General features: G+C 37.7%; 2 protein-coding genes across 3 annotated transcripts in view; both read left to right on the forward strand.

Moving 5' to 3' along the window:
* LOC147374282 (uncharacterized) overlaps positions 1 to 14,122 on the forward strand; it is a 165,241-nt gene extending 151,119 nt beyond the window's left edge. For both annotated transcript variants that reach the window (XM_086396708.1, XM_086396712.1), the window contains exon 5: positions 13,857 to 14,122. The gene's annotated coding sequence lies outside the window, so the exon portion shown is untranslated. The remainder of the gene's footprint in view (positions 1 to 13,856) is intronic.
* A 1,351-nt stretch (positions 14,123 to 15,473) lies between these two features.
* Positions 15,474 to 17,506, forward strand: part of MDFIC (MyoD family inhibitor domain containing) — a 157,044-nt gene continuing 155,011 nt past the window's right edge. Inside the window, exons 1-2 of the mRNA XM_086396703.1 lie at positions 15,474 to 15,621; positions 15,822 to 15,933. The gene's annotated coding sequence lies outside the window, so the exon portion shown is untranslated. The remainder of the gene's footprint in view (positions 15,622 to 15,821; positions 15,934 to 17,506) is intronic.

The raw sequence follows: 17,506 nt of genomic DNA on the forward strand, positions 1-17,506 counted from the left end.
GTGGAAACAGTGTCAGACTTTATTTTTGGGGGCTCCAAAATCACTGCAGATAGTGATTGCAGCCATGAAATTAAAAGACACTTACTTCTTGGAAGAAAATTTATGACCAACCTAGACAGCATATTAAAAAGCAGAGACATTACTTTGCCAATAAAGGTCTATCTAGTCAAAGCTTTGGCTTTCCCAGTAGTCATGTATAGATGTGAGAGTTGAACTATAAAGAAAGATGAGCACTGAAGAATTGATGCTTTTGAACTGTGGTGTTGGAGAAGACTCTTGAGAGTCCCTTGGACTTCAAAGAAATCAATCCTGAGTGTTCATTTAAAGGACTGATGCTCAAGCTCAAACTTCAATACTTTGGTCACCTGATGTGAAGAACTGATTTTTGAAAAGACCCTGATGCCAGGAAAGATTGAGAGCAGGAGGAGAAGGGAATGACAAAAGATGAGATAGTTGGATGGCATCAGCGACTCAATGGACACGAGTGTGAGTAAACTCCGGGAGTTGATGATTGACAGGGATGCCTGGTGTGCTGCAGTCCATGGGATCGCAAAGAATCCTACACATCTGAGCAACTGAACTGAACCTAATTGACAGTTAAGTGTCCTGGTTTGACAGCATTTGCATTTTATTTGGAGAAGCAAACAAAAAACTATGTTAACAAACAAATAACTATGAACATTTCAGATGATATTTAGTGCTTTGAAGAAAAAAAAGCAGTAGAGTGATGGGTAGTATGGTGATTTTCTTGGAAAAGGAAGTGGACTTTATGTAGAGAGACAGCAGAAAAGTTGTACAAATCTTAAGATGGAAGCAGAGCCCTCTCAGAGTCTTTAGGGCATATTCTCCCGGTAGAGCGCTGTCTTTCCCCTCAGATCTGATTTGCTGCTATTAGAAGGTCAGTTTACTTACCTCCAATATTTCAGCAAGTCTTACTTGTCCATAATGCACACTCCCACTCTTAGAGGGCTTCCCAGGTGGTTCAGTGGTAAAGAATCTACCTGCCACTGCAGGAGATGCAGGAGATGTGGGTTCCATCCCTCGGTTGGGAATACACCCCGGAGACAGATATGGCAACACACTTCAGTATTTTTGTCTGGAAAATTCCATGGGCACAGGAATGTCGTGGGCTACAGTCCATGGGGTTGCAGAGAGTTAGACATGACTGCACACATATGCAAGCAAGCAAGCATTCTTCTTGGAGCTACATGAAGTGAAGTAAACCAACCATTTTCAAAGGAGAATACAATTTGCAGAAAGTCAGCTCACAAGACTGACCACTGTTTATGCAGAAAAATTCATTAACTAGAAGAGGATGGTCTCCATGACAGAATAGAAAACATTTTTATAGTCAAGTTTTACAGCTGAAAAACCTTTACTCTCCCTTCCCCCCGAAATAAAAGCTAAATTCAAACCTAAGATACAAGGGCAGTATTTTCCAAAATATTTTTCTCACACCTAGAGCTCAAGGTATAGTATTAGTTTAAAACACAGATTCCTAGTCCCAAGCCAGACTTAATAATTCTGGGAATGGAACCTAGGAATCTGTATTTTTGTCAGTTATCCACAATGAAACTTTGCAAGTATAAATTTCATAACCACTATTAAATAGTAACTCTTCTTATTTTAAGGTATCTGTTACTCAAATTTATTTCCTATGATTTAGATTTTACATGAGCTAAAGTTTAATCATGTAATGAAATGACTATGGTAAACTAAAAAAAATTATTCAGAAGTTTAAACTGAGATGAATTATAAAATAGTGGGTCGTTCAGTTTTCTTACTAGAGCTTTGAAAGCTATGAATTAGACAGGGAGGCCTCCAATCATAAAAACATATATTACTGCCTTCTGATGAATGCAAGATACTTACTGATTCTATTGTGGGACATTTTCATAACATGTTCAAGTTTCATTTTGAATTGAAAGAGTTAAGCATTTGAAGCACCTAATGGCAGATCTAATTCTCAAACAAACCATCTATAATGTAAAACAGAGGGTTCAAATCTTCTCCCTTTATGGTGAGATTCTTTTTTTAACGAAGTTCAGTTTTCTTAGTGCAAAGTACCGGGTAACCCCCCAAAGAAAACAAAGTGAAACTCCCAAAGTACTGAGTAAAGCCAGGTTCATGACTGCTGTCACAGAGTTTGCATTCTCATGGAGCGACACATCATAATCAATAAAAATCACAAATAAACATACAGTTATAAATTGACTTTGTCTACAGTTAATAATCTAAATTTTCTATGAACTCCATCTGACAAAAATGAATCCAAAGTAATCAGGCCCTTCCATGTGACAATAAAAATTACTACAGGGATTGTCAGCCCCATATTTTGTTTTGACTTAGTTTAATATTTATCTCCTGAAAGTGTCATGTTTCTCTCTCTGTCACATAATTTATCTGTAAGAACATCTGTTGTGTGTGTGCGAGACGTCTGTGAAATGATTAATTTGACAAAAGGTTTTGGAAATAGCTAATAACAGCAATGAGCCTGTAGGGCATGATCATTCAGTGATGTGGTTAGAAATGGTCTTCAGTATTCCTCAAGGGTCTCATGGGTTGCGAATTTTATTCTGTTGGAAAGTAAAGCAGTAGTTTTATTTTTGTTCCTGATATTCCAAGACTCAACTAGCTTTTCCAAAATGGGGGATTTCACAAGCCAGTTTAAACCAGGTCTTCTGAAAACAATGTAGCTGCATCCTCTATGGGGTGGAAAGGCCGCTGCTTGTGCCTGTGAACTTCAGCCATGAGTCTGTGGAATTTCAGCTTTAGCAGAAGTGTTGCTGCTGCTGCTAAGTCGCTTCAGTCGTGTCCGACTCTGTGTTAGATTGCTTTAATTTTGTAGAAGCAGTGATTTGTGTTTTTAAAAATTGCATCCACTTATTTATAAAAATGTGAAAATCATGAGACTTGGGCTTGCCTGTCTTAATATCTTTGACTCAGAATAAACATGCCAACTAGAGTAAGCAGTTGCACCAGAAATGATTATGAATTCATGAGTGTGCTAGGGCGATAAGCCATCTCTGAACCAGTCACCTAATGGCAGTTCCTATCTTGTTGCACATCCACTCACACTGTTGATACCGTGAGATGCACTCCTTCCCTTACCCTGCTTAGCACCTGCATCCTGAGTGTTAAGTTATGGATATTCAGGAAGAGCACTGGGAGGGTACGTGGCATTTCTGTGTCAGCTGAGACAAAAGATTTGACACATGCCGTCAGTTGGCATTGACTCAGGTGTTCTAGGCTGCCTTCAATAATGTGATGTGAGAGCAACAGTAAAAGCTGGGTCGGGGGAGAAATTGGGTTTTACAACTCCACGATTAAAAAAAGAGTTTGAACCTGTCAAAACACCTTTCAAACTTTCTCATAACCTGCTTCCTAAGTTACGATCCCAGAGGAAAATTAGCTGGAGAGAACTGTTCTGCTGTCCAATGTCTGTACTTGGGGGCAGGTAGCTAGTGCCTGGCCATTTCTCTCTCTCCCTATTATGTACAGTTCAGTATTTGTATAATTTATTTCTTCATTCATATTTCATTGTTATTAATCATCATAAATAAGTTGCATCTTTTAATAACATAGAGGTTGAAGAAATAGACTGTGTCAGTGTGTGACAGTGCTGCAGTCATCATTAAGGGGATTTATTATTTTGGGGGAAAAAGCAAGTAAAAAAGACTCAGCTCAGTAGTCAAAAGTGCAATTTGGGGTTTATTGTGCAAAAACCTAAAGTGGAAACGGTTCTGAAACTGTTTAACATATATGTAATTCAAACAAGCTTCTTTACAAGGCCTTCAGTGCATTCATGCTAGCACAACAAAGTTCTCTGCCCAAGTTATTCCTTTCAAGCTTCCTAGTTTAAGCACAACATGAATACCTTGGCCATAGGAACTCAGTGAAGCAGCAAACACTGAGCTCAGTATCTCTCCTACAAATAGCAGGATTCTGGAAGCCTCCTTTTGCTCCCTTCAGAGGCAGTTAATAGTTTTGAATACACCTGGAGATTATTAATCCTGGGAGCGACCTCCAAGCAGCAGGTCACATTTCACTTTGGTAAGAAACCAATAAAAGAGAGAATTTTTTTAATGTAGGCAATTTTTATTTTAATATTTTTTGCCTGAAAACTGTTCTACCTTCCTTTGGCAAAGAAATAAAAATTTCCAGGCTAGGGAGCTTCAATGTATCCTATGAATATTACATTTTTACCTCGATTTAACTGTTTCAAACAGGGGGAAAAAAAAAAAAAAGCTTGAAAACCCACGTCAGGCAGGGTGGTTTTGTTCTCTGGAGTTTACCTGGAGAGATGGCCACCGTGGAAACAGGGCCAGCATGCATCAAGAAAGGCACTCTTTTCAAGGCTGCTGTATGATCACTGACTCATAGTCCCACCAGCTCAGCATGGGCTTAGGTACTTTTGATTTCTGGTTTGAGTCATAATTGAAGAATGGACAGAATGTATCATCAACTTGGTAAGGTGACTTCAAACTCTTAAAAATTGGTGTTCTCACTTAAAATTTAAATGCAGATTTCTTACCACACTGTATAATAGGGTTTACTATAAATCAATGCTCTTAACCCTGGCTGCACATTAGTATCGCTAAGGGAGCTTTTAAAACAGTAGGAATGTCCAGTCCCGCCCAGTATCTGATTTTAATTGATCTGATGTGAGGCTCAGAAATTTTTTTTTAAAAGCTTTTTGGATGATTCTAATGTGCAGCCTGAGGTTGAGAATAACTGCTCTAAAAGCAGAATAAATATGGAAATTATTTTGATCATTTGCCCAAGTATATTTTATGTTTTAGTTTTTGAGACCTAGGGAGGGCATTCACTGATACATTACATCTTGAATCTTAGTTTAGAGAGTTTTGAGACCGTGAATCATTTGTATTTTTTTCTTATTCTCTCCATTTTTGTGTTTTATTTTCTTTTCCCCTGTCTCTTTGGCACGCACACACTCACACCCACACCCGCATACACCCTAACATCACCCCACACCCCACACACAAATAAGCATACACAAGCACTTTGGTGTTACAATTGTTGTTGTTGTTTTACTTTGGAAATGTATAAAATGTGAAAGTGCTTTGTATTTCATTCAGGTTAACCAAAAACTTATTCTTTGTCTTACTTCGGTCATCCTTTGTTCACCAAGCAAGCACTGGTAGGGCATCATGTAATTAAGAAATGGGGGAAAACATTTCCCAACCCATGACAACAGCGCATGATAATTGACATTTAAAAATATAGTACCATGCATAATATCGATATTTATCTCAATTCCCAGGTGAAGCAAGGAACTGAGGTAAATGCTTTAAAAATTCACCCAAATTGTCCTATCAATTATAATGAGCATGAGAACTTTTTGTTTGAGTATTTGGGTAATTTCATATTATTTTGACTAAATGCACAGAAGTAATATTAGTAGTCAAATCAAAGTGAAGGTGAAATAATGTCTGGTTCATATTAAAGGAGAAAAATAAATCTTCTGGATTCATAGGGAAGGAATGTCCCTTGAAAGTCAAGTCCATTCGCCTTCATTTTAGAAATAAGGAAGTTGAGGCTAAGAGAATTTCCAGTTTTTCCCTGTAATTTCTTTGCTTATATTAAGAGCAAAAGCAACTGGCTTCTCTAACAGACAAAAGCAGAGTTTAAAAGTTAGAGAAGTTTATAATTAAGTGATTTATTTTATTATGAGTCCAAATTAAATGATATCCACATGGCTCTGTCACTTAATTTTGTACCTGTGATGGATTTTAAACTGCAAGGAAAAAGTGAATATAGCCATTCGAAGATGTTAATATCAACAAAATTAGAAGTATTTGAAAATCTCTTACAACTCATGATGTATGAATATGTTACCATGTAATTATCTAGAGCTCTGTACCTTGAAATAGAGCGAAGGTAAGTGCCTGTGATTAGGCCTCATTATACATACTGAACCTATTACAACACATCTCATCTCAAAATGGATTTATAGTAATAAATATTCGTATCAAAAATGTATATGAAAAGTAAATATTTGACTTAAAAACTATAATGGTAAAATAAATTTAATCACAAATATGTTAGATAAATAGGTCCTATCTGCTAACAAATACTAAAATAAAAACGTGAGATGTTTGATATATGATCACACACTGATTTTTTTTTCCCTTTCATTAATACTAAATGTTCAAGAGTTTGGTACTATATTTCACTCTCTAATTGAACATTTTAATTTCCAAATGACAGAAACTTCAAATATATTGTTACCATAGTGAGCATTATTTAAAATATTTTAAACATCATGCATATCCAGGCAGAGACTTTTATTCAACAGCATGAATAAAAGATATACTTACATTTGCCAGTGAGATTTGGGCAAAGAATATTAAAACTGCTGAAAGACATTGTTTCTTGGTGCTCTGGAATATAGCTAGAAACACTTAAAAGACCCTAATGAAATGGTCTTCATCTTGGAGATCTAAATAAAATGTCAAAATAAGGTTAAAAGTTCCCATAGTCTCTAAGACACAAATATTGAAATACTTTGAGAAATTTGATTTAATTGGTGTCTGGCACCTACTCAACTGTGAATTATTTACATGGATCCATGTGAAAATCTAGGTATAGATACAGAACTAAAAACTTTTGAGAGTCCTTAGGAACAAGGTAGAAATGAGATCAGTATTGTTTTTTCAGAATAGAATCTTGGACCCATTCTGGAATATTCCAGGAGCCCAAGCAAAGCCTGGAATAAGACTGACTTCTGGGAGAAATTACAGCAGAGTCATCAAGAGATGGACTTTGGGATCCTGCAGACTTAAATCCTAGTCTGAAATCTAGCTTCTTTACCAGTAACCTTTAAGATATTGGCTAAATTACTTAATCTTCCTAAGCCTTTGTTTTCTCATCTATTAAACAGTAACATCTATTTTAAAAGGTTATTGTGCAGATAAAATAAGGTTAATCTATATAGAGGGCTTTGCATAGCACCCACCACATAGTAAATGTACAATTCTACCATTCAACATGTGCTTCTGTGGATCAGTAGGATGGGCTACACAATTTTTGGCACCCAGCAGAAAATGAAATGTGGGTTCCTTGTCCAAAAATCAGGGAAAAGTTCCATTAAAAGTATCAACTATAAAGTCTTTTCTTTCTTCATTCTTCTCTCTTTTGATGTGTCATTATTTTTTGTTTTTTTGTTTTGTTTTGTCTTTTTGCAATTGTTTTAATTAAGAAAAAATTAAAATATTTAATTAGCATGAATTTTACTCATCATTATGTTGTGCAGTGTCAATTTTAAATGAAAGTGTAAGAGCATTTAATCCATATCCAGACTACCCAAAATTTGCATTTCAATTCATATTTCATACCTCATGTATGCATATACTTTGTTTTTAATAAAACAGTAGAAATATTGCAGAGAACTAATTCAACTGTTTTTATTTCACTTCTTAATATGTGCACATTCTATTAGCACTGTCTCCTTTTGTCCTTAGTAAGGGAGGACCAAAGAGAGAAGGAACTGTGTTTTTCCTTATCTTCCCTTTCTTTGTACGTAATTTTCTGTGTTAAGTGATGGACTAGGGAAGTAACATGGTAATAGATTTCCTGGACCATTCATGTTTCTTAGAACTCCATTGTTCTTTGCATTTTTGAAGCGAATTCTGGCTTCTATAGAAAGTGTGGGCTCCTGGGGCGGTCAATGCCCCATTTACCTTACAAGTAAGTAAATAAGAAATTCACTTAATTTTAATAACTTTGAGTCTTCTTGAGTTCCATGTATGTGGGTCTGTCAGAATTTTCTGCTCTGGGACATCACAAACATAATATGAGAATGGGGCCGCAAAGAAGACATATTTTGAGTGAATTTCTTCTACTCACATCATGCTTCATTGTCCCATTACCCTTTACTTAAAAAGCACAAGTTCAAAGATAAAATTATTGTTGTCTAGATGGTGACAGCAGTGTTAAACTAAACAGAAGGCCAAGTGAAGTTGCACAGGTTATGTATGCATAAAGCCAGCCCTTTGGATCAGGTATTGTTTTATGTGCTGAGAAACCATGCTAACAGTTCAGTCCATGCCATTGTTTCATGGAACTTACTAGGAAATGAATAGTTCAGTGAAGAAAATTCAGAAGATGACGGTGTAATTAAGAAAGTAAAATAGGAAGAAGCATTGGTTGACTGTTACAGATCAGTGACTGGATGGGCCACTTTAGATAGGGTTATTAAGAAAGACTTATCTCCAGAGCTGACATGTGAGCAGATACCTGCATGACAAATCATGCTATACAAAGATGTGAGGGAAGCAAGTTGCTGCCAGAAGGAAAAACAGGCACTGTGTTTCTAAGTGGAGAATGTGCTTGGTGAATTTCACTGCTGCTCATAGTGCTGTGTCTGGAATGAACTGGCACCTTGCTACTTAAAGTGTGATCCCAGGACCAGTACCATCAACATCACTTTGGAGCTTTTTACAAATATAAGAATTACATCCCCCTCTCCTGTGGACACGACTGAGTGACTTCACTTTCATGCATTGGAGAGGGAAATGGCAACCCACTCCAGTGTTCTTGCCTGGAGAATCCCAGGGACAGGGGAGCCTGGTGGGCTGCCATCTATGGGATCATACAGAGTCGGACACAACTGAAGCGACTTAGCAGCAGCAGCAGCAGCAGCAGCAGCTCCAAACTGACTAAATGAAAATCTTCACGGGCAAAATTCTGCATTTTTAGCAAGAACTCAGTGGTTTTGTTTGCACATTACTGTTTGAAAGGGACTTCTGTAAAGGACCAGAATGTGTGAAATCTAATGAATCAGTGAGATGAGCTTGGAGAGGATTTGAGGGCTAGATCTTATAGACTTATTAACCAGAGAAAGGAATTTAACTTTTATTCTAAATGTGAAAAACTATGGAAGAGTTTTAAAGGAGAGTATTTGAGGGCCATGAATAATTTTTAGGCTTGGGAACCATAGAAAGGGTATGCTGCTGCTGCTGCTAAGTCGCTTCAGTCGTGTCCAACTCTGTGCGACCCCATAGACGGCAGCCCACCAGGCTCCCCTGTCCCTGGGATTCTCCAGGCAAGAACACTGGAGTGGGTTGCCATTTCCTCCTCCAATGCATGAAAGTGAAAAGTCAAAGTGAAGTCGCTCAGTCGTGTCCAACTCCTAGCGACCCCATGGACTGAAGCCTACCAGGCTCCTCCGTCCATGGGATTTTCCAGGCAAGAGTACTGGAGTGGGGTGCCATTGCCTTCTTCAAAGAAAGGATATAGAAATGCTTAAAAAAAAGAAAAAAGAGAAATCTGAAACCAGTTCACCACTTTCCAAATTAGGGTTTCTCACTGTTGGAAATGGCATACCATAGTATGCGTGCATGCTCAGTCATGTCCAACTCTTTGTAGATCCCATGGACTATATAGCCTGCCAGGCTCCGTTGTCCATAGAATTTTCCAGGCCAGAATACTGGAGTCAGCTGCCATTTCCGACAGGGGATCTTCCTGACTCAGGATCAGACCCATGGCTCTTGTGTCTCCTGCGTTGGCAGGTGGATTCTTTGCCAGCTGTGAAACCCAGAAGCGGCATAGAACAACCATATACCTCACCCAGGGGTTCTGATCCTGCACACAGAACAAAGCACAGTGGCTCATTGTGTCACAGTATTGTTTGACATTTACATTTCTCTCTTTTCTACTAGCCAAAAATTCTTCTATAACATAAATCACATTTTGACCTTCTTTTTACCCTAAGGTCCTTGTGTGTGCAATTATGTATTTATTGATTTATGTTGATTGAGAAAGTGTGATGCAAAGATACAGGGAATTTGGATGTTCTTACAGAATATTAGCCTATCCTCAGCTCTCCCTCATTTTCTCATGCTGTGGACATATCAACATAAATAATGCAGTAGCAGGAGAAAAATGATGAAATATTTGAACCTGTGACTTTTAGTTGAATAACCAATATATACTTAATTTTTTAAAGCTTTTTTAAAGGAGACTTTTTACAATTCTTTGTTACTATTTTGGAACTAAGCATTTGTTCTCTGAAATGTGTTACAGGGCCCAGGAGGGCAGTATTGAGAGGCCCATATACAAACCATGCAAATGACAAATGGTTGTCTTCCCTGGCATCCCCTGTCCTTGGACTTGTTTTCAGAACTTCTTGCCATCTTCTTAGACTCTTGGTTCCTAAACTTAGAATCCATCCTTGTCTAGAAAAATTCAAGAGGCTCTCATGCTGCTACTTCCAACTCTGCCCATGGGAAACTTGACCTCCCCTGCCCAGGAGGAGGGACAGGGTCTCATATGCTATTTTCAGTTGTTTCTACTAGTGATTAAAAGCTGAGTTACAGTCAAAGTTGTAACCCAGTATATAAAACTATAAAGGACTATATAAGAATAATTGATTACTATTTTTTTATTTATGAAATATTACAATATTTTGTTTCTCACTGGTTGATTGACATGTTAAACCTCCCTGGCATCCCTGTTTACCCTATCTGAAAGAGGATTATGACTTTTTTTTTTTAATTAGTGAATTATAGTTTGATTAGATAGTCTGAATCACATTGTACTATATAAACTTTTATTAAATCTAATTTTATTTCACTGCTGACAACATAGAGAACAAAACAGGTTGGCTATCAATGTATTTATTAATGTGTCAGTGCTGGAATTTCCTTTGACTTTATTAAAAAATTATACTTTAAAGCTGAATCTCTGAATCACCCTTTAAAATATTATAACAGGCTCTCTTTTCATCAGTGAAAGTTTTGGTTTGCCTACATGGATTCACTCTGAGCACATAATCATTTCAGTAACTTGTGAGTAAGTGTCAAACATTCTGTGCTGAAACAGGGTGCCAACTGTGATTGGCTTAATGGATGCCTCTTCCTGTTCCAGACATCCATCATCTCTACGGCTATCTGTCTTCACCAAAGGACTAGGACTTTTCTTCCTTTTTAGCCTAGTCACTAGGTACAATAAACATATTTCTCTTGGAGATTTTATCAGTGTCAGTTTATGAACACAAAATCCCTCAGGCAAAAGATAATCTTCACGTGCTTAGAAGGTTTTTTTTAACATATATATATATGTTTAAAATATATATATATATTGATTGCATTGAGTCTTCATTGCTGCATGCGGGCATTCTCTAGTCGCAGTGAGTGGGGCTTCTCTTGTTGTGGTCCAGGGCACATACGCTTCAGTAGTTGAAGCTTACAGGCTCAGTAGTTGTGGTACATGGTCTTAGTTGCTCTGTGGCACATGGAATCTTCCAGGACCAGGGATCGAACCCGTGTCCCCTGCACTGACAGGCAGATTCTTATGCACTGTACCACCAGGGAAGTTCAGGAATTTTATTTGTTTCTTTTGCAATATAAATAAAAGATTGAGACTTCTTGCTATTCTAGCCATCAGAGGTGTACCTTTGCTTTTTGGTGCCAGATTTTTTTAAAATCTGGCTTCTCAGGACTTTATATACATCAAATTTTAAGCATTACAAAAGTAGAAATCATATCTGTAAGTAGTAAACTACTAGAAGAAAATAAGCATCAAAAGATGCAACAACCTCACCTAGCTATGTATGCCACCAGTGTAAAATCCTGAACGCATGACAATCCTTTGTGTTCCATTTACTTATACTACAGCTACTCTGAGTACTTTCAAATCTGTCACCATCTCTTGTATGACTTGTAAAGCTACACAGCTTCTACCCCTTTACTGAGAAATTTTACTGCTGAGGCCATTTAACTTCAGGCTAGATTCTGGACCACATCTTTTTTCTCTTGGAGTGAAAATATCACTGGTTACAAATGAGTCCTGGATCAAGACTTGCCTAGGCCCTCTGACTTGCAGCCTGGAATCTTACTTTCATACCTGAACCTCGACAGTGACTGGAATCATTTGCCTTGGGCCCATATTTTTCTGCTAAAGCTTCCCTAAGCCCATTTGATCAAGCCAATCTCAGTCCACCCAACTTTCCCCACTCCACACAACTTTCCCCACTCCCTGGCAAATGCTGTCACTTCCTTGAGTGCCCATGCAAGTTTAATAAGAACTGATTCTCAGACTTCGTTCTATCACTTCAGCTAACAGTACTCATGTCCTTCCTGTCTTGTGTGGTTCTAGACTTATCTTTAGTTGAATATTCGTATTTCCTTACATTGAACACTAATTCTTGGCCTCTCTCCCATGATCAGTGCCCCGGCCTCTCTCTAACTGTATGAATACAGCTGGATTTTTTTATGGTTAGGCTCTTTGCACACTCATCCTATTGCTTGTGTTTGAACTATGAAGAGGTAGAGGGATTCTTGTCTTCCCTGGTGGCTCAGTGGTAAAGAATCTGTCTGCAATGCAGGAGACATGGGTCAGGAAGTTCCCCTGGAGAAGGAAATGGCATCCCACTCTAGTATTCTTGCCTGGAAAATCCCATGGACAGAGAAACCTGGCAGGCTATAGTCCATGGGGTCACAAGAGTTGGACAAGCACTTTTTCTAAATACCAGACACAAAAATAACTGGAATGGGTGAACATGTTTTTTGTGCTTAAAAAATTAATTCCCTGTTTAGATACAAATAAGATCAAGATAGCTTGTGACCTTAAAACAATACAAATGATTGGGAAAAAAAACACAACAGGAAATAGTGGTTTGGGGCAGAAGTTAAGAACCATAGCTAGTAGAAGCAAAAAGCGAATTCTGTGGCATGATGTAATTTTTATTGTTTCTGATCCTAAAAGTCACTATGAAGACTTGAGTAGTTCTCCCTTGTATTGATTAAAAGGAAGGACACCATGTTAAATCTTAAAGAGAGAAATGATGACTGACATTTAGTGAATATCTATTTGGGCATGACTTCATCTAGGACACTTTTACATTGTTCAAACACATTCTACTAAGAGATGTCTACAAACTTCAATTTAGCACTTACTGAAATTATACATTTGTTCTCTGTGCCCTGCTAGACAATAAGCTCCTTGAATATAGAGATTTCTTGATCATCTTTCCTTATCATTCATTTTTCTGTTCAAATGTTCACCTCCTAGATGGTATCATTTCTGGCTGTTGTTTCTAAAGCAGACATATTCCCCAAGTCACCCACTCATTCTGCTTTATTTTCTTCCTAGTGCCTATCACTTATTTGAATTTATGTTGAATTAGATCTTGGTTTCTTTGTTTATTTTCTGAATATTTTATTAAAATATAAGCTATGAGAATAAGAAATTTGTCAGCCTGGTTCAAAGATCTAACCTTAGTCTTTAAGACCAAGAGTAATACATAGTGTTTGCTCAAAATAAATACTGGGTCAATGATGAACTAATTTTTTATACCTGACTCCAGCACAAGGCATAGTTATGTAATAGATACTCTAAATGTTTGTTGAATTGAACTGAACTTCCAAAGTTATCCTACTGCTGAGGAAATTGTAATGAAGAATATTAAGTAATTTTCTGAAGGTCACAGAGTTAGTAAGTGGAGAATCTAGAACATGAACCCACATGTGTGCACACATTGTGTATCAGGCAATACTGCTTCAGAGAGCTGTGAGAGTAAAGTCCAGGCATGTGGATTTCTGGTGATGTAGCCTGTGGGCTGCCGTCTGTGGGCTTGCACAGAGTCAGACATGACTGATGTGACTTAACAGCAGCAGCAGCTTATTATAGGATGAAGCTTAGAGAATTTTGAGAGATGAATAGTTATTCTCAAATGAGTTTTATACAACGATAGAATGAAAGCCAATTCATGAGTTACTTCTTTGTATTACTAACTGAAAAAAAAAAATTCATAGGCTTTACCAACTAGATGTGAGTGATACAGAGTTAATATTATGTTATAAAAGTTGAACTCAAACTATATTTTCTTTCAGTGGGCCAGCTTGCACATGGAAGTGGACCAAGTGAGTACCTTTTAGAAGGCCTAAATTTTTTTCTTAAAAGGACTCTTGAAATTGCTCCAGTTCTTGAAAAAACTGTACTTGTAAAATGCTTCATTATACAACATGGAAAACGAATTTGTCCTAAAAAAACCATAATGACAGATTTTAATAATGGAAGTGAGTTGACCAGAAATGTATCTATGTGCCCTGTGAAATATTTAATTATTTTGAAAAGTAGTTTATCACAATGGCCAATGATGGTGAGTGGGCTGCAAAATGCAGCCAAAGTAGGTGAATGAATTGACCTGTTGAATGAGATTTTTGGTATTTGTTTACCTGAATAATAATGTTTACGAAATGTATGGTAATAAATTTTACTAAGCTGCTGCTTCTGACAATAATTAATAACTACTGTCAGCTGCTTCTGAAAGTCTGCTCTTAGTTAGACATAATAAAGAACATACATTACGAGAATGATTCATGAATTCCTGGTGTAGTGGAAATAACATGTGCTATAGAGTCAATCCAACCTAGTTTGAAATTTTAATGATGCCACTTACTAGAGGAAGCTACCTCTCTCCTCTTCATAAAGTTGTGAAAAGGAAACGGAATAATACATGTGGAATATCTACCTAAATATCTACCTAAATCAGTAGATAGGATTCAACAACTCTTCTGTAGCCTGGACACAAACTCCACATTGTGTGCCCTGAGTTTGACTCCAAGCTAGAACATTAGTAAAGAATCTGATCTTCATTTGTATCTCTATGGGGGTCGCACAGAGTCGGACATGACTGAAGCGACTTAGCAGCAGCAGCAGCAGCAAGAACATGAACAATACTCTAATTCAAAGCCCACTTTAATATTTCCTAAACACTCTCTTGTTTCCTCCATATTTTTTAAGTTCTCACAGCTTCTCTGATGCCTGTCATTTAACACTGTTATCTCTCAAATAACAGCAACAAATGAAACATATATTTTTCTACACTGAGTTCATGTAATTACTGGATTTGTTTCATTCATGATTGCGTGTGTGTGTGTGCATGCTCAGTCTCATCAGCCATGTCTGACTATTTGGGACCCTGTGGACTGTAGCCCGCCAGGCTTTTCTGTCCATGGGATTCTCCAGGCAGGAATACTGGAGTGGGTTGCCATGGCCTCCTCCAGGGGATCTTCCCAACCCAGGGGTTGACTTATGTCTCCTGCATTGCAGGCAGATTCTTTACCACTTAAGATACCAGGGAAGCCTGGTGTCTGCTAAATGCTGGGGGCGAGTATCCAGTTGCTTATAGGGAATTTCATTGTGATACCTTCTGTGTAATAAAATTAAATCAAGGCATTCAGCCTTCAATCCAAAACTGGGCTTCGTAGGGTTGTTGGAAGTTTTATTTGAGCTTCTCCTAAGCTACCAGTGACTAGAAAACCCTTCCCATGCCAAATTCTTCCCAACATCTCGACTCCAAGCTCCATCACTCAAACTTGTTTTTGCTGTATGGCCAAGATAGTCACAGAGAAAATCAGAGAGATCTTTTGGGGTTACAAAGAAATCCAAATCCAAAGTTGCTTAATAAATCTTAACTAGAATTTGTTTCTTCTTCTTCAGTTTTGAAGTAGAACAAGACCAGTCCTTCAAGTCGTGTTCTGTCTGCTGATGAAAGGCTTATAGTAAACACAGAGCTGGAGCACTTCCAACCTTCTTACTGATTTTCAGCTATAGATCCCAGCCCCTGTGCACTCTGCTGTGTATTTATTCTAGGTAATGTCTAACAAAGAGATCAAGTCAAGATCCCTTTACATCAGAGAATCCTCCCAATATATCCTTATTCAACTTCTGCCATTTCTCAGCATTTAGAAGCCAACACTTTTGCAGCATCTGAATTCCAAGAGTAGCTAATACTTTAAGTCTCTGCTCCTATCCCAGGCCCAGTGTTGCCTGAAATTCTTTGTTTCTGGCAGGAAATAGCCACTGAGTCGTTCCAAAGTCTACTTAGGTGCAGACCACAAGATGGCAGCCATGTTCCGGACCTTTCACTTCTGCAGAAGAGTTGAGCAGCATCCCTGCACCAGTGTGAGTAGCTCTGATAGTGTGTCTTCTTTCCATCAAAACTATATGCCTATAGATATTGAGTTTAAAATTAGTTTTCATCTCACAACTTCATGAGCAAATTTTGAAAGTTGTACATGACGTCATAAAAATCTGATTTTCTTCCTAAAAGAGCCATTCTTTCTTCCTAAAATATCCAAGCATTCTTCCTCCAGAACAGAAATTTCAACATCTGTGTTGTGTCACCATGTCTCTCTAATGTTGAAGTTGGATTCTTAGACGCATAACATTTAACGTTTGGACAATGGGCACGTTTTCCCCCACAGAATTCTAGCAGTAAGGTGGATGATTTCTCTGACTCAAGCCTAGATGGTAATGTTTTAATCTGAGATGTATTTAAGCATATCACTGAAAAGTCAAACTCTTTAAGGAACATCCAAGACATAAGAGCTAGGATCCAATAAGAATCCACCATTTTTTCTTGCTTTATTGAGAAATACTTGATATATAACGTTGTATAAGTTTGAGGTATATGACATTATGACTTAGTGCACATATATATTGTAAAATGACAACCCCAACTTGGTTAGTTAACACATCCATCACCTGACAGAACTACTTTTTTGTATGGTGGGAACATTTAAGATCTACTGTCTTAGAAACTTTCAAGTATATAATTCATCATTGTTAACTATAATCACCAAGCTGTACATTGCATCTCCAGAAATCACTCATCATATAAGTGAAAGTTTGTGACCTTGGACCACCATCTTCTCATTTCCTGGAACTACCAGACCCTGGCAACTACCATTCCAGTCTCTGTTTCTCTTAGTTTGGCTGTTTTAAAAATAGATTCCACATGTAATTGTTTAGGGTCCCACCATTAACAGAGTTGTATTCAAGGAAACACAATCACATTTTCAGAAATCCTTTCATTTGTATTTACCTTGCACCCTATCATCTGCTTCTCCCAGGAAATGTTAATAGTTGACTTAGAAAAAATGTATATCTATATTCTGAACCCATGTCAAGATTTCATATTACTCTTCAAAGAGCAGGATGATTCCTAACTCCTTTGCCCTCAGAACAAATTTGAAGTCCTTTGTCCTAAACTCTTCAGTTACCAGATTTATAATCACCTTACTCCTCCTACATAGTTCCCTCCTTTTGCACTCCTCTCTGTGTCTTCAGCTAAGGTACAGGAGGTGTTTGTCATTACTCTCAGATAAGGGACAGAGATCTGTCCTTCCTCAGTCCATGGGGGATCCAGAGTGTACCTCTTTTCCTGCTCCCTCTCTGGTCAATGGATGCAGCAGCATGGATGTGGCATGCATGCATATCGCTCAGCTGTGTTGCAGCTCCACAGTGCTGTCCTATTTATTTCCTTTTCATTTACCCTCTTTCATTTCTTTTCTTTTTCTATGGATATTTCTCTTTTGAACTTTGTTTTTTGTTTTTTGTTTTTTTTTTTTTGGTTGATAGTTGCAAAAAATAAAACAAGGTTGGCTTAATATGAAATACTCAGTTATGGAATAGTGGTTTCCAAACTCAAGTTCATTACCAGAATCTTAGTAAAAAGTTAAAGACTACATCTTGG

The sequence above is a fragment of the Bos grunniens genome, chromosome 4, assembly GCF_055505025.1.
Source record: "Bos grunniens cultivar Pamir isolate PY7600 chromosome 4, Bosgru_T2T1.0, whole genome shotgun sequence".
Taxonomy (NCBI): Eukaryota; Metazoa; Chordata; class Mammalia; order Artiodactyla; family Bovidae; genus Bos; species Bos grunniens.